Source organism: Chiloscyllium plagiosum, unplaced genomic scaffold (assembly GCF_037043375.1).
Source record: "Chiloscyllium plagiosum isolate Xiang-an unplaced genomic scaffold, Cpla_swu_hap1 HiC_scaffold_32, whole genome shotgun sequence".
NCBI lineage: Eukaryota > Metazoa > Chordata > Chondrichthyes > Orectolobiformes > Hemiscylliidae > Chiloscyllium > Chiloscyllium plagiosum.
The window spans coordinates 16964949-16991823 of NW_028270170.1; the positions used below are offsets into that span (position 1 = coordinate 16964949).

Below are 26875 nucleotides of genomic sequence, written 5' to 3' on the forward strand. Positions count from 1 at the left end.
AGATCACATCTACTGCTCTGCCCTCATCAATCTTCTTTGTTACTTCTTCAAAAAAAACTCAATCAAATTTGTGAGACATGATTTCCCAAATGGGCAACAAATAAATGATGCACAAGGAATTTGAGAAATTATATAGTGGCATTGCAGGCAGTTCAGAGGAGGTTCACTAGACTGATCCCAGAGATGAGGGATCTGTCATATGAAGAGAGATTGAACAGTTTAGGCCTATACTTTCTGGATATTAGAAGAATGAGGTGAGATCATATTGAGATATTCACAATGATACAAGATGTGGATAAAATAGACGTGGAGTGGTTGCTTCCTTTTGTGGGGCATTCTAGGACAAAAGATCATAGTCTCAGGATAAGGGGTAACAAATTTAAAACAGATTTGAGGAGAAACTACTTCTCCCAAAGGATTGTGATCTATGGAATTCACTACCCCAAAGTGCAGTGGATGTTGGGACAATAAGTAAATTTAAGGAGGAGTTAGATTTTTAATCGGTAATGGGTTAAAGGGATATGGAGAGAAGGCTAGAAAATGGGGGGTAAGTAACACATCAGCCATGATCAACTGGCAGAGCAGATTCAATGCGTTGAATGGCCTAATTCTGCTCCTATATGTTATAAACTTATGAACAATTTTAATCCTTTTTCAAATGAACAGGACAAAATACTTTCAAAACAAGAAGAGAAATTTAATGATTTAAGTCCACAATAAAACAGTAATGGAGAAGGGAAGAAATTAGAGAGAAATTCACAAGCTCTTTGTTTCTACAAGTTTTAAAACATAGGAAATATTTTAGATTTATTGTCACGTACACTTTTTTAAAAGTGCCCCAGATTCAAGAACAGCAACTATGGATTGGAAAATTGCAAATGTCATCTTACTACATGAAAGGAGCAGCCATGCCACAACAATACAAAGGCTGCTTGAGGTAAGGATTAGCTGATATGATTAGCCCAGTTGGCTTTTTTCAGGAAAACTTTGGCTTTATGGATACAGGAGAAACAGGATTATTTGCTGTTTAAGCTTTAAGGCATGCAAGTGAAAGTTCCTCCAATCAACAGATCAGTTCTAAACTCAACAGTCCTACTGCATCCAGTCACTGATAGCGATGTACAATTAAACTGAAGGAAGTGGCTCTGCAAATAACCCCAGTCCCAGGGATCAAAGAGCCCAATACATCAAGGGCAAAAGATAACACTACAGCATTAGCACAATCTTCAGTCGAAAGTGCCAAGTGATGACTCACCGCAACATCCTCCAGTGGTCCACGACAGATGCCAGACTTCAGTCAATTCAATTCACTCCATGTGATATCAAGAAACAGTTGGAAGCATTAATCCTTGGGAAGGCTTTGGTTCCTGACAACATTCCAAATCAGTACTAAAGACCTGTGCTCCAGAATGTGACATATCCCTAACCAAGCTTTTTTTGGTAGAGTACCTTTCTCAAGGATCAGGCCCTGGGCCCAAACATCTTCAGTTGCTTCAATTACCTCCTCTCCATATTGTCAGATGCACAGATGTTTGGCACCATTCATGACTCAGATACTGAAGTAATCCATGTTCAAATGTAACAAGACCTGGGCGTTATCCATAAGATCAATTGACACATAGCAGAAATTAGACCATTCAGCCCATCAAGTCTGCTCTGACATTCAATCACGGCTGATACGTTTTTCAACCCCATTCTCCCACTTTCTCCCCAATACTTTTGATCCCCTTGATATCTATGCTTGGGCTGAGAAGTGGCAAAAGTATTCATCCAACACAAAGAACTAACCATCGTCCCTTGACATTCAAGGCCTTTACCACCACTGATTGACTATCATTTGGGGATTACCAATGACCAGAAACGCAACTGGACCTGCCATACATTTACAGTGGAAACAGATGCAGGTCAGAGACTGACAATACTGAAGCAAGTAACTCACCTAACTCCAAAAGCTTGTTCACCACCTACAAGGCACAAGTCAGGACTGAGTTGGGACACTAGCCAGTTGCCATGATGGGTGCAACTCCATCAACAATGAAGAAGCTTGACACCATCCAGGACAATACAGGCTGCTTGACTGGCATCACATCCACTCCACCACTGACACTCAGCAGTAAGTACAGCATAAATTCATCAAAGATCCTTAGACAGCACCTCCCAAACCCATAATTAATTCCATCCAGAAGGACAAGGGCAGCAGATACATGTGAATGCTACCATCTGCAAGATCCCCTCCAAGCCACTCACTACCTTGACTTGGAAATATGTCACCATTCCTCCACTGTCTCTGGATTAAAAACCTGGGTCTAACTGCAGCAGTACAAAACAGCAGTTCATCACATCTGCACAACAGCAACCAAGGACAGGCAACAAGCTGGCAATACCCACATTCTATAAGTGAATATATGGACTTCCAAAAGTCGATCAATAAATTCTGTTAAAGATATAATCAATTTTTCCTCTCGGTATGTTAACGACTTGGAAGGAGGAAATGGGAGTTCTGTATTTACACAATTCCAACACAAACAACAAGGTAGGAAGATAACAGCCAAAGTTACAAGGCACAACACAGTCAAAGTGCACAAAAATATAGAAGATAGATTGTAGAATGTGGGTGGAGTGAGATCATCTACTTCCAGTGGAAGTAGTACATTAGAATACTGACAGGCTAGAAACCTTGGAGAAGGGAATTAGGTGTCTGTACACAAACCTTAAAGCAATTACAAAAGGCTGACAGAATATTTACATCAAGTGATTTGGAATAAGAAAAACAAGCAGATGCTTTTCCAGTTTTTCTAAGGAGTATAATCTTCCTGTACTCTTTGCCCCATTATTCCTCTGTCTTTCTCCCCCACTTTTAGGGCCAGCATTTAAACTCAAGTACTTGCATATATTAGGAAATCAAATAAACAGTTATTTTTCCACAAATGGCTTTTGAGTAAAAGCATATGAAAGCATCTGGAAAAACTGATCTTAAAAGCAGGCAATGCACAACCAAACAAAACCACAAGTCATGACTTCCCAACATGATGTTCTTACTAAATTCACATAATTACCAATGGCAGTAATCTTATACTGTTTAAAATGGTTTCCTATTAAAAGGGCTTTTTTGGTGCAATGGTAGTCTCCATAACTTTGCCAAGAAGTCTGGATTCAAGGCTCACCTGTCCCAAATATACACCATAATATGTCTGAACTTCTGGCAATTGGAGACCAGAGGTTACAGTTATAAAATAATTTGCAAAAGAACTCTTGGAACCTGCCATACCCCTCATTGCATTCGAGCCAATCTCGATACCAGAGACTTAAATGTGTGGAGGGAATAGCTAGTGGTATTTTCACTAGACTGCTAATCAGAGACCCAGATAATATTGTGGGGTCCCAGATTCGAATCGCATCACAACAGATGGTGGAATTTGAATCCAATAAAAATCTGGAATTAAAAGTGTAATGAAGACCACAAATCCATTGTTGATTGCTGAAAACCTCATCTGATTGACTAATATCAGCAACAGTCAAAACAATGGCACTTTTAAAAGGGAGAGGGACCGGCAAAAAGCAGCACATGGTCAGGTCAGAGCGAGAGAGCGAGACCCACACTGCTAACTGACACAGCAGTGAACCTGCGCATTTACTGCCTTTGCTGTTTGAATTGACATATTGCTGCATATCGGAGTGCATCTAGGATAACTTAACCGCGAAATTCACAACTGATCTTGGAGGAACCTGTTTGGGAGAGGTCACAGTACAGAAACAAATAAGTGAATAGTTTTAAGTAGACCCTTGCTGTAAATCTACAACAGTGAGTAGAGTGGGTTCTTTCTTGATTATATGTTGCATTGAGATATGTCTCTTGATTGAACTTAAAAATATAAGCCATAAGTATTAAGTTAGCCTGGAGCAGTGTTTTGTAGAGGAATAAGATGGTGCTATTTTCTGGGTCTGTAGGTTGGAAGAAGCAAAAATGGCCCTAAGTAGAGTGAAATGCTCTTCTTGTCAGATGTGGGAGTTTAGGGAGAGTTTACGGGTTACTGAGGATCGTATCTGCAATAAATGCCATTGGTTGCAAATCCTATCAGACCAAATGGATCGGATGGATTAACAGTTAGAGGCAATGAGGAACTTACAAGAGCAAGGGGGTGTGATGGATGGCAATTATAGGAAGGAAGAAAAGTCGCAGATACAGTTACATAGATGGGTAAACTCCAGGAACGGTAAGTGAGGTAGCCAGGTAGTGCAGGAGTCTTCTGTGGCTATCCCCATTTCAAACAAGTATGCTGTTTTGGAAAACATAGGTGGCGATGGACTCTCAGGTGAATGTAGCATGAACATTTAAGTTTCTGGTATCGAGATTGGCTCTAATGCAATGACGGGTATGACAGGTTCCAAGAGATCAATTGTGATAGGGACACTCTAGTCCGAGGCACAGACAGATGTTTCTGTGGCCAGCATTGAGAAATCAGAATGTCTGTGGCCACCCTGGTGCCAGGATCAAGGCTGTCTTAGAGAGGGTGCAGAATGTTCTCAAGGGGGAAAAAGGCCCAGCAGAAGGTCATTGTACACACTGGAACCAATAACATAGGAAGAAAATAGGATGAGTTTCTGAAGGGAGAATATAGAATGTTAGGCAGGAATTTAAAAAAGAAGGTCCTCGTGAGTACTAATATCTGGAACACTCCCGGTGCTAGTGAGGGTAGGAATAGGAGGATAGAGCAAATGAATGCATGGCTGAGGAGCTGGTGCATGAGAGAAAGATTCACATTTTTGGATCACTGGAATCTCTTCTGAAGTAGAAGGGACTTGTACAAGAAGGACAGATTGCACTTGAATTGAAAGAGAACTAACATACTGGCAGGGAGATTCACTAGAGTTGCTTGGGAAGATTTAAGCTAGTTAGGTGGGAGGACGAGACCCAGGGAGATAGTGAGGAAAGAGATCAATCTGAGACTGGTACAGTTGAGAAAAGAAGCGAGTCAAAGTCAGGCAGGCAGGTCAAAGTAGACAACAAGTTACACTAATAAATTAAACTACGTTTATTTCAATGCAAGAGGCCTAACAGGGAAGGCAGATGAACTCAGGGCATGGTTACAAACATGGGACTGGGATATCATAAGCAATTACAGAAACATGGCTTAGGTATGGACAGGATTGACAGCTTAGTGTTCCAGGCTACAAATGCTACAGGAAGGCCAGAAAGGGAAGCGAGGGAGGATGGGAAGTGGTGTTTTTGATAAGAGATGGTGTTACAGCTGTTCTGAGGGAGGGTATACCTGGAAATACATCCAGGCAAGTTATTTGGGCGGAACTGAGAAATAAGAAAGCGGGATTGTATTATAGATTGCCTAATAGTCAGCGGGAAATTGAGAACAAACTTGTAACGGAGATTTTAGTTATCAGTAAGAATAATAGGATGGTTATGATGGTGGATTTTAACTTTCTAAACATAGATTGGGACTGCCATAATGTTAAGTGATTAGATGGAGAGGAATTTGTTGATTGTGTACAAGAAAATGTTCTGATTCAGTATGTGGATGTACCTACTACAGAAGGTGCAAAACCTGATCAACTCTTAGGTAATAAGGCAGGGGCAGGTGACTGAGGTGTCAATGGGGCAATACTTTGGGGCCAGTGACCATAATTCTATTAGTTTCTATTAGTGGAAAAGGATAGACCAGGTCTAAAAAGCTGAAGTTCTAATTTGGAGGAAGGCCAATTTTGACGCTATTAGGCAAGAATTTTCAAAAGTTGATAGGGGGCAGATGTTAGCTGGTTAAAGGACGACCAGAAAATGGGAAGCCTTCAGAAATGAGATAACGAGTGTCCAGAGAAAATATATTCCTGTTAGGGCGAAAGGAAATGCTGGTAGGTATGGGGAATGCTGGATGACTAAAGAAACTGAGGGTTTGGTTAAGAAAACGAAGGAAGCATATGTCACGTATAGACAGAATAAATCAAGTGAGTCCTTTAAAGAGTATAAAGGCAGTAGGCGTATACTTAAGAGGGAAATCAGGAGGTGTTAAAGTATCTATTCGAGATGGCTCAGGGAATCCCTGATGGAGTCAAACTGTAAGACTCTCTTGATTCGTCCCAGTGATAGTATTCTGTGGTAGTTTGGAATATAAAACTCTTACAGACAGTTTAGTTTAAATTATTACCTTTATTTTCCAATGGCAATGTTACACTATAACATAGATACCTACAAGCCAGGCTTGAGCTAACGTTCTAAAACCATTAGCAGAGTAGCGGCGCCAGCTCTCACTCTTAAGAGGTCTCTCAGGATACTCCCCTTATTGCTGCAAACAAGCTGTCTTTATACAGAATTTGGTTTTAAAATTATAAAAATGCCACATGTCCTTAATTAGATAAGCAGTAAAAGTTTGCAGAGGAAGAGAGACTCATTGACAGGTCTGAGTACGTTTGACTAATTAAGCTACATGCATATCAACATGGGAAACCTTGATCAAGCCAGGCTCAACAGTCATTTGCTTTGTCTAGTATATCAGAACGAGAGACTAAACTATGTAGAAAAGGTCATGAGGTAACATTGCTCAGCTAACATGTCCAATGTCAATATCCTGCCAAATGGCTTTTTCTTCTCAAATCATCTTAGATTCCCAGAATGCAAATTAAATTCATAACGTTCCTGGATCCCGGGCTCCAGGGAACACCACAAACATTCAATCCATGACAAGCCAGTGTTCAGTCAAATCAGACAACAAAGAGTTAATCTTTCCACCAGCCTCCGTCCTGTCTGTCTGTCTCTCTGTGCCCCTCTGATCCTTGAACCCTTTGGTCAGTGAACGTAATTTACAGAAGGATGTCTTCTCTCTCTCTCTCTCACGCGCACACACACATGAACATCTTCCAACTTCCTTAACACGAAGAACAAATGTCCCCAATTCTTCTGAACAAATGCTACCCCTGTTACACAGGAGGAAGTGCTGGATGTTTTGAAACGCAAAAAGGTGGATAAATCCCCAGGACCTAATCAAATGTACCCTAGAACTCTGTGGGAAGCTAAGGAAGTGATTGCTGGGCCCCTTGCTGAGATATTTGTATCATGGATTGTCAAAGGTGAGGCACCAGAAGACTGGAGGTTGGCTAACATGGTGCCACTATTTAAGAAATAGTGGAGTGAATTCTGAGGAACAGGATATACATGTAATTGGAAAGGCAAGGACTGATTAGGGATATTCAACATAGCTTTGCGCATGGGCAGTCATGTCTCATGAACTTGATTTGAGATTTCTGAAGAAGTAACAAATAAAATTGATGAGTTGGGAGATGCCAGTGTTGAACTGTGGTGTACAAAGTTAAAAATCACACAACACCAGGTTATAGTCCAACAGGTTTAATTGGAAGCACACTAGCTTTCGGAGCGCCGTTCCTTCATCAGGTGATTGTCACAATCACCTGATGAAGGAGCAGCCCTCTGAAAGCTAGTGTGTTTCCAATTAAACCTGTTGGACTATAACCTGGTGTTAAAAACAATGACTGCAGATGCTGGAAACCAGATTCTGGATTAGTGGTGCTGGAAGAGCACAGCAGTTCAGGTAGCATCCAAGGAGCTTTGAAATCGACGTTTCGGGCAAAAACTCTTCATCAGGAATAAAGGCAGTGAGCCTGAAGCGTGGAGAGAGAGCATGTCCTCGGCAGAGTGGGAGGGGGAGTTGAAATGTTGGGCCACGGGGCAGTGTGGTTGATTGGTGCGGGTGTCCCGGAGATGTTCCCTAAAGCGCTCTGCTAGGAGGCGCCCAGTCTCCCCAATGTAGAGGAGACCGCATCGGGAGCGACGGATACAATAAATGATATTAGTGGATGTGCAAGTAAAACTTTGATGGATGTGGAAGGCTCCTTTAGGGCCTTGGATAGAGGGGAGGGAGGAGGTGTGGGCGAAGGTTTTACAGTTCCTGTGGTGGCAGGGGAAAGTGCCAGGATGGGAGGGTGGGTTTTAAGGTCAGGGTGGAATGTGTTGGTGAAGTTGATGTATTGCTCAACCTCCTCCCCCTCTTACTCTGCCGAGGACATGGAGGTCCTGGGCCTCCTTCACCGCCACTCCCTCGCCACCAGACACTTGGAGGAAGAACGCCTCATCTTCAGCCTCAGAACACTTCAACCCCAGGGCAATGTGGACTTCAACAGTTTCCTCATTTCCCCTTCCCCCACCCTCACCCTAGTTCCAAACTTCCAGCTCAGCACTGTCCCCATGACTTATCCGGACTTGTCCTACCTGCCTATCTCCTTTTCCACCTATCCATACCACCCTCTCCTCCCTGACCTATCACCTTCATCCCCTCCCCCACTCACCCATTGTACTCTATGCTCCTTTCTCCCCACCCCCACCCTCCTCTAGCTTATCTCTCCACGCTTCAGGCTCACTGCCTTTATTCCTGATGAAGGGCTTTTGCCCGAAACTTCGATTTTGAAGCTCCTTGGATGCTGCCTGAACTGCTGTGCTCTTCCAGCACCACTAATCTATAACCTGGTGTTGTGTGGTTTTTAAGATCGATGAGGGAAGAGTGGTGGATGAGACCTACATAGACTTCAGTAAGGCATTTGACAAGGGTTCCCATGGGAGACTGGTTAGCAGGTTAGATCTCATGGAATACAGGGAAAACTAGCCATTTGGATAAAGAACTGGCTCAAAGGTAGAAATCAGAGGATGGTTGTGAAGGGTTGTTTTTCAGATTTGAACTATAGCGAGTGGTTGAATAAGCGGGGGCTGTTTTCCCTGGAGCGTCAGAGGTGGAGGGGTGACCATATAGAGGTTTATAAAAGTGATAGGCATGGATAGAATAAACAGACAAGATCTTTTCCCTGGGGTGCGAGGAGTCCAGAACTGGAGGGCATAGGTTTGTTGGGGGGGGGGGGAAGAATACAAGAGAGACCTAAGGGACGACTTTTTCCACACAGAGGGTGGTGCATGAATGAAATGAGCTGCCAGAGGAAGTGGTGGAGGCTGGTACAACTGCAACATTTAAAAGGCATCTGGATGGGTACATGAATAGGTGGGGTTTGGAGGAATATGGGCCAAGTGCTGGCAAGTGGGACTAGTTTAGATTGGGATATCTAGTCAGCATGGACAAGTATGACTGAAGAGTCTGTTCCCGTGCTGTATATCTCTCTGACTCTAAGGGAACCGCTGACCCACACCAATGTGACTTCTGTGCAATTAGGAATGGTTAATAAACACTGGGTAGCCAGCAAAACCTTCATCCTGTGAATAAATAAAAAAGACAGCACATGGGATTCATTGGATAATTCATTCCATGAGGGACAGACATATGGGGGCTAAATAATCCAAACCTCTCCTGCAAGATTCTATTATCCTAAAAAAAAGTAAGTCAAGTGGACATAGCGAGAGGTCAGTATCTACAGGTTCCATGGAACTACCATGAAGAACCTAGATTTTGTCAAAAAAATTGGATCAAAATTTGGACAGTTATGGAATTGAAATACATAGAGCTGTTAAATGTTTAGAGATAGAAAAGGAGAGAGTATCTTTAAATTTGTCAGCCATAGTACTGGTTCTTCAGCAATGCCATGAGCAGATCCGAGTCGAGATAACCATAAGATTGAGCAATTGGGAATGCCATGGAAAGAATACTGGTGGACAAAAGGAACAGCAGAAGAAGCCTGGTCTTTGGTAGAAGTTTGCAAGGGCAGTGATAGACGATATACCAAGTTATCACAGACCATGCAAATTACTCCATAGAATACAATTGAAAAATAAGAATTAACACAGATTTTACTTGAACAAAAAACTTGGCAGTCCTCGATGCATGCAAAAATTAATGAATGATCCAGCATCTGTTTAATGCAATCATATAGAATCTGTGGTGTAAACATCTGTACATGAGGTTTGATCTATTATTTTGAAGTTTCATGTGTCCATCTCAAGATGGCTGCAGTTCTGTGGACTGGAAAAACTGACGAATTACCCCACTCCTTTATTTTGTGCAGATAAAGACCAATTCTGATACAAGTGCAGAATACGGGGAAACCCAGCAAGTCTGGCAGCATCTGTGGAGAGAGAAACAGAACTATAGAAAGTAATCTATTACTGATTGAAAGAACAAAATTAATGCACTTGGGTTTTAAAATCACCTGTTCAATTAAACACTTACTGACAATATATATAACAAAGATAGCTTTCTTCATTTCAAATTATGGCTCTAATTGGCACAAGCATGTTGGGATTCTTCCTTACTTAACATAAAAGTGTTTAATTCCACACTGATCCATTATCTCATGATTTACTGAACTTATAACTTGGACAGGGTTGCAGAAAACAACAGATAGAGCTGGATTTCTCAACCATATGGACAAGACATTTTATATATAGATAATTAGAACAATGTGGAGGGCTCAGGGGTTTTACTGTCCAATTCAAAACAAGCCAATTCTTAAATTTGTATTATAAATATGCAAACAATCACATCACCTGTTCAATAAATCAATCCAGGCTTCCAGCTGAATACTTCAGCGAAGCAGCGATAATCCTAATGGCCAAGTTATCAGTTCTGAAGTCATAATTGGACTTGGAACTCTTTCTCCCTCTCCACAGATGCCGCCAGACTTGCTGGGTTTCCCCACATTCTGCACTTGTATCAAAATTGGTCTTGATCTGCACAAAATGAACATGGTGGGGTAATTCATCAGTTTTTCCAGCCCACAGAACTGCAGCCATCTTGAAACTGATGCATGGAACTTCAAAATGACAGATCAAATCTCATGTACGTATGTATAGATTACAAATTCTATATGATTACATTAAACAGATGCTGGATCATTCATTCATTTTTGCATGCATGGAGGACCAATTACCAACTTTTGTGATCAAGTAAAATCTGAGTTAACTCTTATTTTTCAATGGAGTCATCTGCAAAACTCCATTTAAGATCGCAACTCTTCTATAATCCAAAGAGTACAAGAATAATAGACCTTATGCCTATTAGTCAAAAGAGCAAAGTTCACAGTTCTGTTCATCAGTAGAATGGCTCAATTGCAGAAGCATGAAACTTCCTAAGAAAACCTAAATACGTAAATATCATGAATGTCAATTTATATTCAATAAGCTTTGCTGCTTTGAATTTCATCATGAGTAATGTAGTAACATGAACAGATTCCAAAAACAAAAATGCACTTAAAGAAACATCTTATAAAACAAATGTTAATACCTTTCAAAACAACCAAGGTCAATGTATATTGATATTAAAATTATTTTGATAGTCAAAATGCTACGTGAACTAAAATCATGTGCATTATACACATGAGCTGACTTTGATACAGAAGTGTCCCCTGCAAAACACCAGAATCCTCTATAAGAAAAAATTAGAAAATAGCAAAATTAAATATATTGGATGCAGTGTCAAATTGAGAGCAAAATAGAAAATAATTTTCATAAGTGTCTCAACTCTCAAGTCCATTAATTAGAAAGCTATTCTAACCAATGCAAACATGTCAAATTTGCCATGGATATTCAAATACACAAAAGTCAGTAAAGTCAGGAAATGCTGCAATAGTTTTCTAAAAAGATTTGAGTTTAGTAATAGAATTAGACAGTTATGACAAATTATATTTGCCTGGTAAATGTTAAGTCTCGCAAAACTGAATTACCTTGAAAAGAGCTAGAAAACAAACTGGCAATGAAAAGATAAGCAACATTCATGACTGATCAAGGCAGTAAAGTAATTAAATGTGCTTTTGTGATGCTGATATATTTAGCCTGAATAGCAAAGTAAAGTCCACAGAAATTAGGGTACATTATACCATACACTAGTCAAGCACACTTCTAGCAGCCATGTGCAGTTTGCTTCACAAGGAAAATTTAAAGATTTAACAACCTTCTGCACAGTTAAGAATATCAGCGATGCCAACAGTGAAAGACCATAAGACATAGAAGGGATAGGCCATTCAGCTACTGTCTGCTCCAATGAGATCATGGCTCATCTGATAATCCTCAATTATATTTCCCTGTCTTTTCCCATAACCCTCAGTTCCCCGCTTTTAAAAATCTCTCTCAGCCTTGAATGCACGTACTGAACCAGCTTCCACAGCCTTCTGCGTTGAAGTATTTCATAGTAACTAGCCTCAGAAGAAATTCCTCCTCACCTCAGTATTAAACAAGTGACGCCTTACTCGGAGATTATGCCCATCGACTCTAGGTTGTCCTACAGTCTCAGTTTCCATCCTGTCAAGCCCCCCAAGAATCTGTGTGTTTTAATAAAGTCACCTCTCATTCTTCTCATTGCCAGTATATCATTCCTTAGACAAGGGGACTAAAACTGTATGCTAGGTTTGATCTAACTAGTGCTTTGAGTAGTTTTAATTGACTTCCCTTTAAACTAAACAGCCAACATTATATTTGCCTTTCCTATTACCTACTGAACTTGTATGCTAGCTTTCTGAGATCTATGTACAAGAACCACTAAATTCCCCTGTATTGTAACTTTCTTTGGCTTTTCCCTGGGTAAAAGAAAACTACAGTCAATTCTGATATAATGCAATAGTTCTATTCTTGTGAGATCTCATGTTCAAAGAAAATTGTACCATAGCCATGTCATTTAAACTAATGGGCCAGAATCGCATTATGGCCAACACAGGTAAGGAAAGTTCGCTGTAAATAATGGTCTAAATTCTTAAATCTCATTAAAGCCAATTTGCGCATCATAGCAGAACTGACTGTATATATTTTTAAAGGTATATAAACAAATTTGGGCTGAAGCACAAAAGAAAATAAGATTTTTTAAAAAATATATAAAAGCCAAATGCTACAGATTCCAAAAGTAGGAAATAAAAACAAAATACGCAAATGTTCAAGGCTCAGACAGCGTCAGGAAAATAAAATTAATGCTTCATGTCAATGAACAATGGAGATCAAGTACTAGGTAATTTATTACATGCTTAGAGATCAAAAAAATAAACAAAATTAAGTTTTCATTCCTGATGTGCCTTCAGACAACTTTCTTCAGACTAGTTTCAGTACGAAGAACATCAATTATTAATCAGTAAATGGATGTGAACAAAAGAAATGGTAGAGAGTTATAGTACTTACATTCACATAGAAGAAACAGTGCATTAGGTTATTGGTTTACCATATGAAGATTGAGCATGAGCTTAGTTTGAGGATTGTTGCATCAAAACAGAGGAGTTGTTCTGCATGATTTTAAATCCTATGCCAAAAATGGATAAAAAGCCAATACAGGCATGTTTTACTTCATTTTCTAAGTTGATTCAATTGAAATTAAACTGCAAGACTTCACGATGCAAACTTTCCTGACAATCTAGACGGGTGGAGGGTGGGGGGGGGGGGGGGGGGTAGGGTAGTGATGGTGAAATCTCACCGTTAGGAAGCAGGGTTGTGAAATGGTGCTGTTAAATACCTCATCTAATCTTCCTTTCCACTGACTTCAATTATAAGTTCAAATTAGCCATTTTGTTAAAAACAACCAGGCAATACCAAACGATTTTTTTCTCATCACAAACTTTAGGTAAAATCACAAGTTTGTAAAATTTTGAGCAGAGGAGCTCAAGAGATGAGAGAAAGTCATTCACTTCTGCTGTTGTTTTTGGCCCCAACAACACTTTTAATGCTTCTGAAGAGCTGTTTCTTAAACTGGCTAAACACAGAGTCAAGCTGCTCATATATAGCTATAACACTAGTATTTACTGGCAATGTGGAAAATTTCCCAGCTATGTCTTGCACATAAAAAATAAGTCCAACTATCCACCTTATGGAGGTGACAGTCTGCCTTAATCATTAAGTGTCAGAAAAAGTCAGAAGTGGGTATATTTGATTATGACAGTAATGTGCAGTGCCATTTGCACCTCCTCAGATGAAGATTTAATTCATAATCACGTGCAGCAAGACAGGGACATCACGCACACTTGACTAAGTAGTAGCAAATTAAATTTGCTGCACATAAGTGCCAGGCAATGACCATGTTTAACAATCCAGAACCCAACTACCTCCCTTGATATTCAAAGGCATTATTATTGCTGAATACCTCAGCACCTCCACCCTGGGGGTATCACTGACCACAAATTGAATAAACAAGCCATACAAATAGTGTGGCTACAAGAGAAGGTCAGGGACAAGGAATTATTCACCAGGTTAACTCATATCTTGACTCTACAAAGGTCTATCCACTTCTACAAAGCAGAAGTCAGGCACATGAAAGAATACTCTACACTTGCCTAGACATGCAACATTTAACATGGACATCATTCAGGGCAAAGTAGTTCACTTAATCAGCAACCAATTCACCACCAATGCACTGTGGCAGCAACGTGTATCATAGATGATATGCAATGTGACTAACCAAGGCTCCTTTGACAGTTCTTTCTTAGCCTGCAGCAGTCATAGGAACACCACTACCTGCAAATTCCACTCGAAACCATCCTGGCTTGAAACTATAGTGCTGTTCTTTCAACATCTCTGGATCTGAATCCTGGAACTCTTACTAACAGCACTCTGGATCCACACAAAACCAGACTGACTGCAGAGTTTCAACAAGGCAGCTCACCACCAGGGTGAATTAGGAATAAGCAGCAAATGCTGACACTGCCAGAATTGCTCACATCCAAAAGAATAAAAATTTTGCCTTCTGGCATATATATGTGAACAAAATTACTAACATAGGATACATAACTTTTTACCAGCTTCCTGGCCTGAAATAGATGATAAGCAATTGTACCTTAGTGATTATTAAAGAATACAAAATTTGATTTTCTTTTGAAATCCTTCTTTACATTTTTTCCATCATTTATCAAAGGCAAGCTGATATGTCCATTTAACGCACACTGTTCTATTCCTCTAAGATCAATTAATAAAGTTCTCTCCTCCAATCCCCTGGCTCTACACCTTTTCCTAAAAACATTACATACATTTATAGTAATGCCTCTACTGCCTCTTTGTTAAGTTATTTTTAAAATGTATGGATGCCATCAATCCACATTAGGTACCTTTTCTTCTAAATTTGAATAGTTTATTCAATATATTCTTTGTTCTAATTTAAATACACTTACCTCACTACTCATCTTATCATTCAATATCATGCCGATGTCTTCTGGATTCCTAATGAAAACCCAAGTGAAACAATTACTTAATATTTCTGCCATCTGTCCAATGTTACTTGGGCAATCATCCTGTCTATTCTTTAAATTTTCCTACTTCCATCTCACCTTCCACATTTTTACTGATGTTCCTGTCAAACGTTACTTTTGTTTTCTGCTCCTCAATCATTTAATTTCTTGTTCCTCTTTCCCTTCCTGATTTTCTTTTTCAGAATGTAGATATTGCTGGCAAGTTTAGCATTTATTGCCCAACCCTAATTGCCTTTTCCGAAAGTGATGATGAGCCAGCTTCTTGAACATTACAGTCTGGTGGTGCCTTTTTTTAAAAACTCCTTTCCTAATATTATCTCATATCCTGCATTTCTCTGCTGCCAATGACTTCATAATTGCACAATTCCTAATTCTCAATTGTTTCCTTAGGTCTTTGGAACAGCTTGGCTAGGGAGCAGCAAGTTCTGGAGCTTCAGTATTATTGCCAGGGTCCATAACCACTGCATCCAGTATCTCCAGCCATTTCTTGATATCATGTGGAGTGAACTGAATTGGCTGAATATGGTATCTGTAACGCTGAGGTCCACTGGAGAAGGCATTTCCTTATTTCATGTTTAAAACACATTTTTGGACTCTCACATTCCTTTGCTATAAGTGATCTTCCTTGAATATATTCTTTCCTATGCTCACGCTCTCTATTTCCTTCACATTTAGGCTGCTTGCATTTCTTTAGATTAACCCATCAGCCACCCATGACCAGTTTAAAGCTTTTGCGATCGCCTTATTTACCTTTTCACAAAGACACTGGTGTCATCCTGGTTCAGGTGGAATTTGTCCAACAGCTCCTTCTTATTCTAGAACTGGGCAACTGCCCCATTAAATGAAATAATCTTTCCCACAGCAACTCTTTAGGCATGCAGTAATTCTCCTCACAGGACATAAAACCCATATAGTGGGGAAGCAGGCTACTTGGACCGCTGAGTCCATACCAACCCTCCAAAGAGCATCCCAGCCAGATCCACCCCCTTATCCCATTCCCACAATGGTGTGCACCCCATGACTAATCCACCTATCTTGAACATCTCTGGACACAATGGGCAAATTAGCACAGGGATCCACCTAACATGCACATCTTTGTTCGCTCTAATGTACATGATATGGGCAAAAATACAGAGATTATTACCTTTGAGATCTTGTTTTTTTAAACTCGGTAACATCGGAATACAAATAAGTCATTCAGTTCCTTTAGGCCTGCTCCATCATTCTACATCGTGGCTGATCATCTACCTCAATAAATACTTCTGCTCCATCCTCTAGCCCTCGATGCCATTAGCATCTAATGAATCTATCAATCACTCTTTCTCAAACTTGATGACAGAGTTGCCATAGCCCTCTGGGGTAGATGATTCCAAAGGATTGCCACACTTCAAGCAAAGAAACTCCCCTTCATTTCAGTCCTAACAGAATTTTGAAAGGTGATCACCAATGCATCCAAAGCAGAAATCTCTTTCAATATCCTGAGGTGAAGGTGTTCAGGTCCAAGTAACATGACAACTTGCAGCCCCATTTGTTTCTCCACTGCTTTTTTTTTTAAATCAGACATCTGGTCAGCATGGACCAAAGGATCTGTTTCTGTGCTTACATCTCTATAACTCTAAAAATTTAATTTCAATTCCATACTGTCACTGGATGTTTTAATCCTAATTAGTTCAGGGAGACTTCTTCCTTTTTGACTTACAGTCATAGAGTTATAGAGATGCACAGCACAGAAACAGACCCTTCGGTCCAACTCATTCATGCCGACCAGGTATCCTAACCTAATAAGATTCTCATTCGCCAGCACTTGGCCCATATCGCTCTAAACCCTTCCTATCCATATACCCGTCCAGATGCCTTTTAAATGTTGCAGTTGTACCAGCCTCCACCACTTCCTCCAGCAGCTCATTCCATACACGCACCACCCTCTACATGAAAAGTTTGTCCCTTGGGTCCCTTTTAAATCTTTCCCCTCTCACCTTAAATCTATGCCCTCTAGTTCTGGACTCCGCTCAACCCAAGGGAAAAGATCTTGTCTATTTAGCCCATCCATGTCCCTCATGATTTTATAAACCTCTATAAGGTAACCCCTTAGCCACCAATGTTCCAAAAAAAAACTCCAACCTACTCAGCCTCTCCCTATAGCTCAAATCTTCCAACATCCCTGTCAATCATTTCTGAACCCTTTCAAGTTTCACAATAGCCTTCCAATAGGAGGGAGATCGGAACTGCATGCAATATTCCAAAAGTGGCCTAATCATTGTCCACAACATGACCTCACAACTCTTATACTTAATGCTCTGACCAATAAAGGAAAGCATACCAAACGCCTTCTTCACTATCTACTTGCAACTCCACTTTCAAGGAGCTATGAACCTGCACTCCAAGGTCTCTTTGTTCAGCAACATTCTCCAGGACCTTACCATTAAGTGTATAAGTCCTGCTCTAATTTGCCTTTTCAAAATGCAGCACCTCACATTTATCCAAATTAATCTCCATCTGCCACTCAGCCCATTGGCCCATCTGATCAAGATCCCATTGTAACAGGAGGTAACCTTCTTTGCTATCCACTACACCTGGAGAAAGTGAGGACTGCAGATGCTGGAGATCAGAGCTGAAAGTGTGTTGCTGGAAAAGCGCAGCAGGTCAGGCAGCATCCAAGGAATAGGAGAATCGACGTTTCGAGCATAAGCCCTTCTGAATCCAAATCGTTTATATAAATAACAAAAAGTAGTGGATCCAACACCGATCTTTGTGGTACACCATTGGTCACAGGCCTCCAGTCTGAAAGGCAACCCTCCACCACCACCCTGTCTTTTACCCTCAAGCCAGTTCTGTATCCAAATGGCTAGTTCTCCCTGTATTCCACGAGATCTAACTTTGCTAGCGAGTCTACCACGAGGAACCTTGTCGAACACCTTACTGAACTCCATATAGATTACGTCCACCGCTGTGCCCTCATCAATCCTCTTCATTACTTCTTCAGAAAAAAATTCAATCAAGTTCATGAGACATGATTCCCCATGCACAAAGCCATCTTGACCATCCCTAATCAGTCCTTGCTTATCTAAATACATGTAAATCCTGTCCCTTAGGATTCCCTCCAAACACCTGCCCACCATTGATGTCAGGCTCACTGGTCTACAGTCCTTGGCTTTTCCTTACTTACTAGCTTTCTTAAATAATGGCACCACGTTGGCCAATCTCCAGTCTTGTGGCACCTCACCTGTGATTATTGAATAATCTCAGCAAGAAGCCCAGCAATCACTTCCCTAGCTTCCCACAGAGTTCTAAGGTAAACCTGATCAGGTCCAGGGGATTTATGCATTTTAAGACATTCAACACCACCACCTCTGCAATACAGACATTTTTCAAGATGTCAGCATCTATTTCCCCACATTCTATATCTTCCATGTCCTTCTCAACAGTAAACACTGATACAAAATACTTGTTTAGTATCTCGATGTCAGTTTGCTCACTGAGCTGGAAGGTTCATTTTCAGACATTTCATCACCATACTAGGTAACATCATTAGCGAATCTCTGGTGAAGCGCAGGCGTTATGTCCTGTTTTCTATTCATGTGTCTTGGTTTGGTAGGTTGGGTGATATCATTTCCAGTCTTTTTCCTCAGAGGATGGTAGATGGAATCCAAATGTGTTTATTGATGGAGTTCCAGTTAGAATGCCATGCATCTCAGAATTCTCGTATGTGTCTCTGTTTAGCTGGTCCGAGGATGCATGTGCTATCCCAGTCAAAGTGGTGTCCTCCTCCGTTTGTATGTAAGGATACTAGTGACGGGGGTTATGTCTTTTTGTCATCATGTCATCACCCACCCTAAGAAACCAGGACACAAATAGAAAGCAAGACATAGCACAAGCACTTCACCGGAACTCACTGATAATGTTACTTGTGTGGTGATGAAACTTATGACAATGAACCTTCCAGCTCAGCAAGCAAACTTACATCCAGAACTGCAACCTGAGCTACAAATCTTCTCAAAAATCACTAACTTGTTTAGTATCTCCCCCATCTCCTGCGGTTCCACACATCGGCTGCCTTGCTGATCTTTGAGGTGTCCTATTCTCTCCCTAGTTACCCTTTTGTCCTTAAATGTACTTATAAAATCCTTTTGGATTCTCCTTAACGCTATCTGCCAAAGCCATCTCATGTCCTCTTTTTGCTCTCCTGATGTGCCTTTTAAGTATACTCCTACTTTCTTTGTACTCTAAGGATTCACTCTATCTATCCCGTCTATACCTGACATATGCTGCCTTCTTTTTCTTAACCAAACCCTCAATTTCTTTAGTCATCTAGCATTTTCTACACCTACCAGCCTTGCCTTTCGCTCTAACCGTCTCTGGACTCGTTATCTCATTTCTGAAGGCTTCCCATTTTCCAGCTGTCCCTTTACCTGCAAATATCTCCCCAAATCAACTTTTGGAAGTTCGTGCCTAATACTGTCAAAAACGGCCTTCCTCCAAATTAGAACTTCAACTTTTAGATCTGGTCTATCCTTTTCCATCACTACTTTAAAAACTAGTAGAATTATGGTCGCTGGCCGCAAAGTGCTCCCCCACTAACACTTTAGTCACCTGCCCTGCCTTATTTCCCAAGAGTAGGTCATGTTTTGCACCTTCTCTCGTAGGTACATCCATATAATGAATCAGATTTTCTTGTATACACTTAAATTCTTCTCCATCTACTTTTGCAAAGTTAAAATCCCCAACCACAACCACCCTATTTTCTTACAGATAACCGAGACCTTGTTCCAAATTTGTTTCTCAATTTCCCGCTGACTATTAGGGGATCTATAACACAATTCCAATAAGGTGATCATCCCTTTCTTATTTCTTAGTTCCATCCAAATAACTTCGCTGGATGTATCCCCAGGGACATCCTAAATACAGCCATAATGCTATTCATTATCAAATGCCGCTCCTCCTTCTCTCTTGACCCCTTTTCTATCCTTCCAATAGCATTTGTACGCTGGAACATTAAGCTGCCAGTTCTATCCATCCCTGACCCACACCTCTAATTGATATGATATCCCAGTCTCATGCTTCTAACCATGCCCTGAGTTTATCTGCCTTCCCGGATAGGCCATTTGCATTGAAATTAATGCTGTTTATCAGGGCTACCTTGTTCTCTGCTTTGTTCCTGCCTGCCCTGACTGTTTGACTTGCTCCTTTGCCCAACTGTACCAGTCTCAGACCGATCACTTTCCTCACTAACTCACTGGGTCCCAACATCCCACCTTACCAGCTTAAATCCTCCCGAACAGCTCTCACAAATCTCACTGCCAGTATGTTAGTCCCTTCCAATTCAGGTGCAAACCGTCCTTCTTGTACAGGTCACTTCTACCCCAGAAGAGATTCCAGTGATCCAAAAATGTGAAAGCTTCTCCCCTGCACCAGCTCCTCAGCCAGACATTCATCTGCTGTCCTGTTCCTACCCTCACTAGCACTGGCAGTAATCCAGTTCTTTCTACCCTCAAGAACCTCCTTTTTAAAATTCCCACCTAACTTTCTATATTCTCCCTTCAGAATCTCATCCTTTTCCCTTCCTATGTCATTTGTTCCAATGTGTATGACTTCCTGCTGGTCCCTCTCCCATTTGAGAACATTATGCACCCTATCCAAGATAGCCTTCATCCTAGCACCAGGAAGGCAACACACCATTCTGATTTCTCGCTGCTGGCCTCAGAAACATCTGTCTGTGCCTCTGACATGACAGTCCCTTATCAAAATCGATCGCTTGGAACCTGATGTACCCCTCATTACAATAGAGCCATTCTCTGTATCAGAAACTTGATTGTTCGTGCTACGTTCCCCTGACAGCCCCTTCCATTTTCCAAAACAGCATATTTGTTTGAGATGGAGATTGCCACAGGATGCTCCTGCACTACCTGCCTCCCTCTCCTAACTTTTCTGGAGTTAACCCACCTACCTGACTGTACCTGCGGCTTTTCTCTCTTCCAGAACTGCCACCCATCACACCCCCAGATCCTGTAAATTCCTTATTGCCTCTATAACTGCCGCTCCAACTGATCCATGCAATCTGATGGAATTGCAACCAAAGACACTTCTTGCAGACATAACCCTCACTAACATGGAACTCTCCCTAAACTCCCACATCTGACAGGAAGACCACATCACTCTAATAAACACCATCTATGCTCCTTCACAATCTGCAGACCCAAAACTTAGCATCGTCTTATTGCTCTGAAAAAAAAACTGCTCAAGGGGGTAACTTAGTACTTCTAGTTTATACTTTTTAAATTTAATTGAGACAGATCTCAATAAAACATTGAATCAAGAAAGAACCCACTCTACTCACTATTGTAAATTTACAGTAAGGTTACATTTAAAAACTATGCACCTACCTGCTCCAGTGCTGTGAGCTCTCACACACAGGTTCCTCATGGTCAGCTGTGAATTTCACTGTTTGTTCATTTTTTCTAGATGCTCTCTGATGTCCAGAGATACTTGAACTCAAACAACAAAAGGCAGTAACTTTGCAGATTCACTGCTGTGTCTGACAGCTTGTATCATTTATCATCTCTGCTGTAATATGTCCACGTGTCTATTTTCCTCTTTGCATAACTGTAGAAGCTTTTTAATCCTTTTTTTTATTTTCTTCCCTTTCGTTTTTCAATTTTTTGGTCCTTCTTTGCCAAATTCTAAAGAAGTATCCCAGTCCTAAAGTTTACAATTTTTTGGCAACTTTATATACCTCCACTTTTGATCTAATACTATTTTTTAACTTTCCTTAGTAGCCATGACTCTTACTTATCCTGTGTCTTTCACTTTAAAAAATAAAACTAAGCATCAATTCTTTAATTATTTGCCATTGCCAATCTACCAGATCATTTTAGGTATTTTATTATGTACCATTACATCTTTTTTAAACTTAGTGGAAATTTCCAAGACACTATAGACACTATTTCCCAAAGATTCTTTTACAAGATTTGCCCCGATACACTTTTATTATGACCTCTTACTGATCCCTACACCTGTCATTTTAACTAGATTTCCTTCTATTCTCTTCCCCCCAATCCACCCACATCAGGCGCTTCCAAATTCCTCTCAGCCACCTGACATTCCATACCAGAGCTTTAGGTAGACAGTAGGCCCTTTAAAAATCCCATTTATGGCTGCAGAAGATGCTTTTTTTATCCCAATGGTTATAAAGTCCTCCATTAATACCTGATTTCTATTCTGACTTTGCTAACATCCCCATTGACAGGCATCAGAAACAGGGTCTGGTCCTGCGGCTTTTCTCTCGGGTATCGGGTCCTTTGTTCTGGTGAGTTGTTGTCTGAGTGAGTCAACAACCCACAAGTCAGGGAAACAGCTAAGCAGAACGGATTCAGGATGATCCAGGTAATGATCACAGACGCGCACAACCGACTTCACAAATACAAACAAGAAATTGCGCGCCAAAAGTCGTTAATTTCAAAAACCACTAATCGTGAATGGACCCGGACCATAGAACAGGCTGTCACCATAGGACAGAACAGGACAACACACCGCAAATAAACGGCACTAAAAGAAAAAATGGCCAAACTAACACACAAAGAGGACACTACAACACACACCTGGGTTAAAAACCTCTCCCACAGACAGCTCACAGACACTGAAAGAACAATACTGGCCAAGGGACTCAACTACAACCACAGGGACGCCAAGATAGCAGACTTCCTAGCAGCACTAGAATGCACACTCAGGAACAATGGACTGACAGAAGAGACACAACAAACAGTGAGATAAACTGTCGTACCTATGATAATAAGGAAAAGACAAACACATAACCTCAACACCAAGGAGAGAGAAGCACTGAAATCACTAAGAAACGATAAAAACATAATCATACTACCAGCACATAAAGGCAGAATGACAGTCATCCTAGATAAATCAGATTACATCCAAAAAGCACAACTACTTGCAGATATCAACACCTACCAAATGAAGGAATTTGACCCCACACCACAACTCACCAATAGGATAAATAACACACTAAGGAATCTACAAAAAACAGACAGATAACCAGAGCTGACCTACAAAGAATGAAACCGGAAAGCAACAACACCCCCAGATTCTATGGATTACCTAAAGTACACAAACCAGACATCCCACTCAGACCCATAGTATCACTACCAGGGACACCATCATACAAACTGGCCAAAGAACTACAACAGAAACTGAAACACCTGGTCAGCGGATCCAAACACTCTATACAATCAACACAGGAATTCTTGGACATCATCAGAAATATACACATAGACAAAGAAGAAACCATGATATCATTCGACATGACGGCACTGTTCACTTCGATTGACAAAACCCTAGCCAGAGAAACAATAGCCAACCTACTGGACATACAGAACAGAAAACAGGACGCTGAACCTATCAACAAAGATGGCATACTTAAACTACTGGACTTGTGCCTCACAACACACTTCACATTCAACAACCAGATATACGAACAGATCAACGGAATACCCATGGGATCACCAATCTCGGGACTCATAGCAGAGGCAGTTATGCAAAGGTTAGAACAAACAGTCCTACCACAAATTCAACCCAAACTCTGGGTCAGATATGTCGATGACACGTTTGTAATCATTAAAAACACGGAAATAGAAAAAACACACCGGATCATCAACACCACACTCACAGGAATCCGATTCACGAGGGAAGAAGAAAAGGATAGCCAACTCCCATTCCTAGACGTGATGGTACAGAGAACACCGAACGGAGAATTCACTACAAGGATATACAGGAAAGCCACACACACAGACCAAGTCCTAAACTATGAAAGTAACCACCCCAACACACACAAACGAAGCTGCATCAGGACACTATTCAAAAGGGCTACAACACACTGCAGTACACCAGAACTGCAAAAAGAAGAAGAGGAACACCTATACAAGGTATTCGCCAAAAACAGATACCCACGCAACTTCATCAACAGATGCCTAAGAGAAAGACCACGGAACGAGGACATACCACAACCAAAAGGACTAGCCACACTACCATACATCAGGAGCATCTCAGAACTGACAGCCAGACTACTGCGACCCCTAGGACTCATAACAGCACACAAACCAACAGCCACGCTCAGACAACAACTCACCAGAACGAAGGACCCGATACCCAACATGAGCAAAACTAATGTAGTGTACAAAATACCATGCAAGGACTGCACAAAACACTATATAGGACAAACAGGAAGACAGCTAACAATCCGCATACATGAACATCAATTAGCCACGAAACGACATGACCAGCTATCCTTAGTAGCCACACACGCAGACAACAAGCAACATGGATTCGACTGGGACAACACTACCATCATAGTGCAAGCCAGACAGAGAACAGCCAGGGAATTCCTAGAGGCATGGCATTCATCCACAAACTCCATCAACAAACACGTCGACCTGGACCCAATATACCAATCACTACAGCGGACAGCTGAAACTGACAACCGGAAGCGGCAGGGACAGACCACTATAAACACCGGAGGAAACATCAAAGAAGCGCTTCGCAGGAGGCTCCCAAGGACTGATGATGTCGCCTAGCCAGGGGACGAAACGCTTGCAACAAAAACTTCCAGCTCGGCGAACAGAATCACAACAACAAGCACCCGAGCTACAAATCTTCACACAAACTTTGAACAGAGAAGGTGGCAGCCACCAAAGTCTATTTATTAGGCACTCCATCAATGCTTATTCTGTTCAGCAGGACTTGTGCTACTTTGGAAACATCACTGTGCATACTACCTACATAGACAGAGTAGGACCGGGGTCACAGTCTTAGAGATGGGGAAGACCTTTTAGAATAGAGATAATGAGAAACTTCTTCAGCCAGAGCAGTGAATCTACAGAACTCATTGCCATAGAAGGCTGAGGAGGCCAGTTCATTGAGTATTTTAAAACAGAGACAGATTGGTTCTTGTTTGTCAAGGGAAATCAAAAGGTTAAAAGGGAGAAGGCAGGAAATGGATTAAGAAACTTATCAGCCATGATTGAATGGCAGAGCAGTCTCGACAGCCAAATAGCCCAATTTCTGCTCCTATGAATCATGGTCTTATAAAGGCAGCACGTAGATAGCATGAAAACGTAGATTTCCTCAATCCATGCATTCCTTTGCAGAAAAAAATAAAAAATGATTTTGATGTATACAAGCATTCATTCAAAAGTTTTCTTAATTATCACTGAAACTTTAATAAAATCTTCAAATTATCCCATAATTAAATCTTCAGACTAAAATGCAGAATCCTGTTCAGAAACATACATCACTAAGGTCTTCACTGGCAATTCTGACAGTTGTAAATCAAGTAGCACCACATAACTGATATATAACAATGCTACAATTTAGAAGCAATGTTGAGTTGGTTTTTAAAAAAAAACTTAAGTGAGCTGGTCATGGAGTCTCTGCATGACAGGAAATACAGAGCGTCTGCTTGAAATCTCACTCTGAGCCCAGTGACAGCTCTTTAAACTATCCACATAACTCCACCTTCTCCTCAGCCATCAGACTCCGGAAAGTTCGGTTGCTCTCGATGTCCACAAACACCCCCAACTCAGTTACTACCATCACCGCCCCCACCCCCACTCAAATCCCTCTTCAAATCAACCCTCCAAACTTTATAATGTTCCCCCCCCGCCCCCCCAGATCATTTCAACAACTGATGCCCATCGCACTGGGACGGAGCTGAAACTACAACCACATACAAACATTGAGCAACACGTACACACACACGTAGTACAAAAAGCCCGAAATCTGAAAAACACCACTCCTGCAATTTAAAAAAAAACACATACAAAAATCCTGCAGAGTCAAAAATGGGAGGAAAAAGCAGTCACTAAAACCTGCCCGTCAAAATGTAAAAGGCACCAACACAAGCTCAGAGAGAGGGCGAGATAGAAACTTTGACACCGTTTAATCCAAAACTTACTCAAGCTGACGGGCTGCTGGTGGGGCAGGGTTCCACAATTTATATTAGAGGGGAACAAAAAAAAAACAAATTTTAACTCAATGTAAAAGTGAAACCCGCAGCGTGTAGCAAACGTGCAGAAATAACGGGTTTGGGCTTCCCCACAGCTCTTTTTTTTTCCACCCCCTTAAAATTGTTTTTTTTTTAAAAAAAGTGTGAGAAATTCAGCCGCTGACTACTTTATGGACTGGAGTACGTGGATGTGGCCTTTTTATTAATTTCTAATTTTTTTTTTTAAAAAAAGCCCTCGTGAGAACCAACCGCCCAGAGAGCTCGCGCTTCAAGTCCAATTTTCACTCAAACAGGGCCCGGTGCCCCCGCGTTGTCTCTTACCTGGATTTTCTCCGGGTTTTTAAAAAAATGTTTTAAAAGTACTCCGCCCGTGCCGTTCCTCGCTTACGACTTTACAAACTGTTGTTTTAATGTGTGTCCACCTTTCCTCCGTTTTGTTATTTTATGTCTGTCGCTCGCGCTCCCCTCGCTCGAGCCCTCGGCCCCGCTCGCACTGACGCACTCCAGCCGCCTCCCTCCCACTTCCGCCTCTCCCCGTTGACAGACGCTCCCTCGCAGCAGCTGGCCGAGGGAGCGTCCCCCAATCGCGACTTGCCTCCACGGGCGCAAAGCGAGGCGCTCGCTCCAGGGTCCGCGCAAGATTTGCAGGCGGAGCTGGTGGTTCTGTCTCGTCACTCTGCGCTAACCAATTTGATTTGGAAGCACAAGCTTTCAGAGCGCCGCTCCTTCATCAAGGTAGCTTCTGGGGCAGGACCAGAG

The 26875-nt window shown here is 41.4% G+C and overlaps 1 protein-coding gene across 4 annotated transcripts in view; it reads right to left on the reverse strand.

Annotated features, from left to right (window-relative positions):
* Positions 1-26598, reverse strand: part of LOC122539852 (signal transducer and activator of transcription 5B) — a 143547-nt gene extending 116949 nt beyond the window's left edge. For 3 of the 4 annotated variants that reach the window (XM_087977819.1, XM_043674971.2, XM_043674969.2), the window contains exon 1: positions 26438-26598. The gene's annotated coding sequence lies outside the window, so the exon portion shown is untranslated. Of the gene's footprint in view, positions 1-10444; positions 10628-26437 lie in introns of all 4 variants that reach the window. The other variant, XM_087977820.1, reaches the window with a different exon arrangement.
* Positions 26599-26875: the final 277 nt, after the last annotated feature.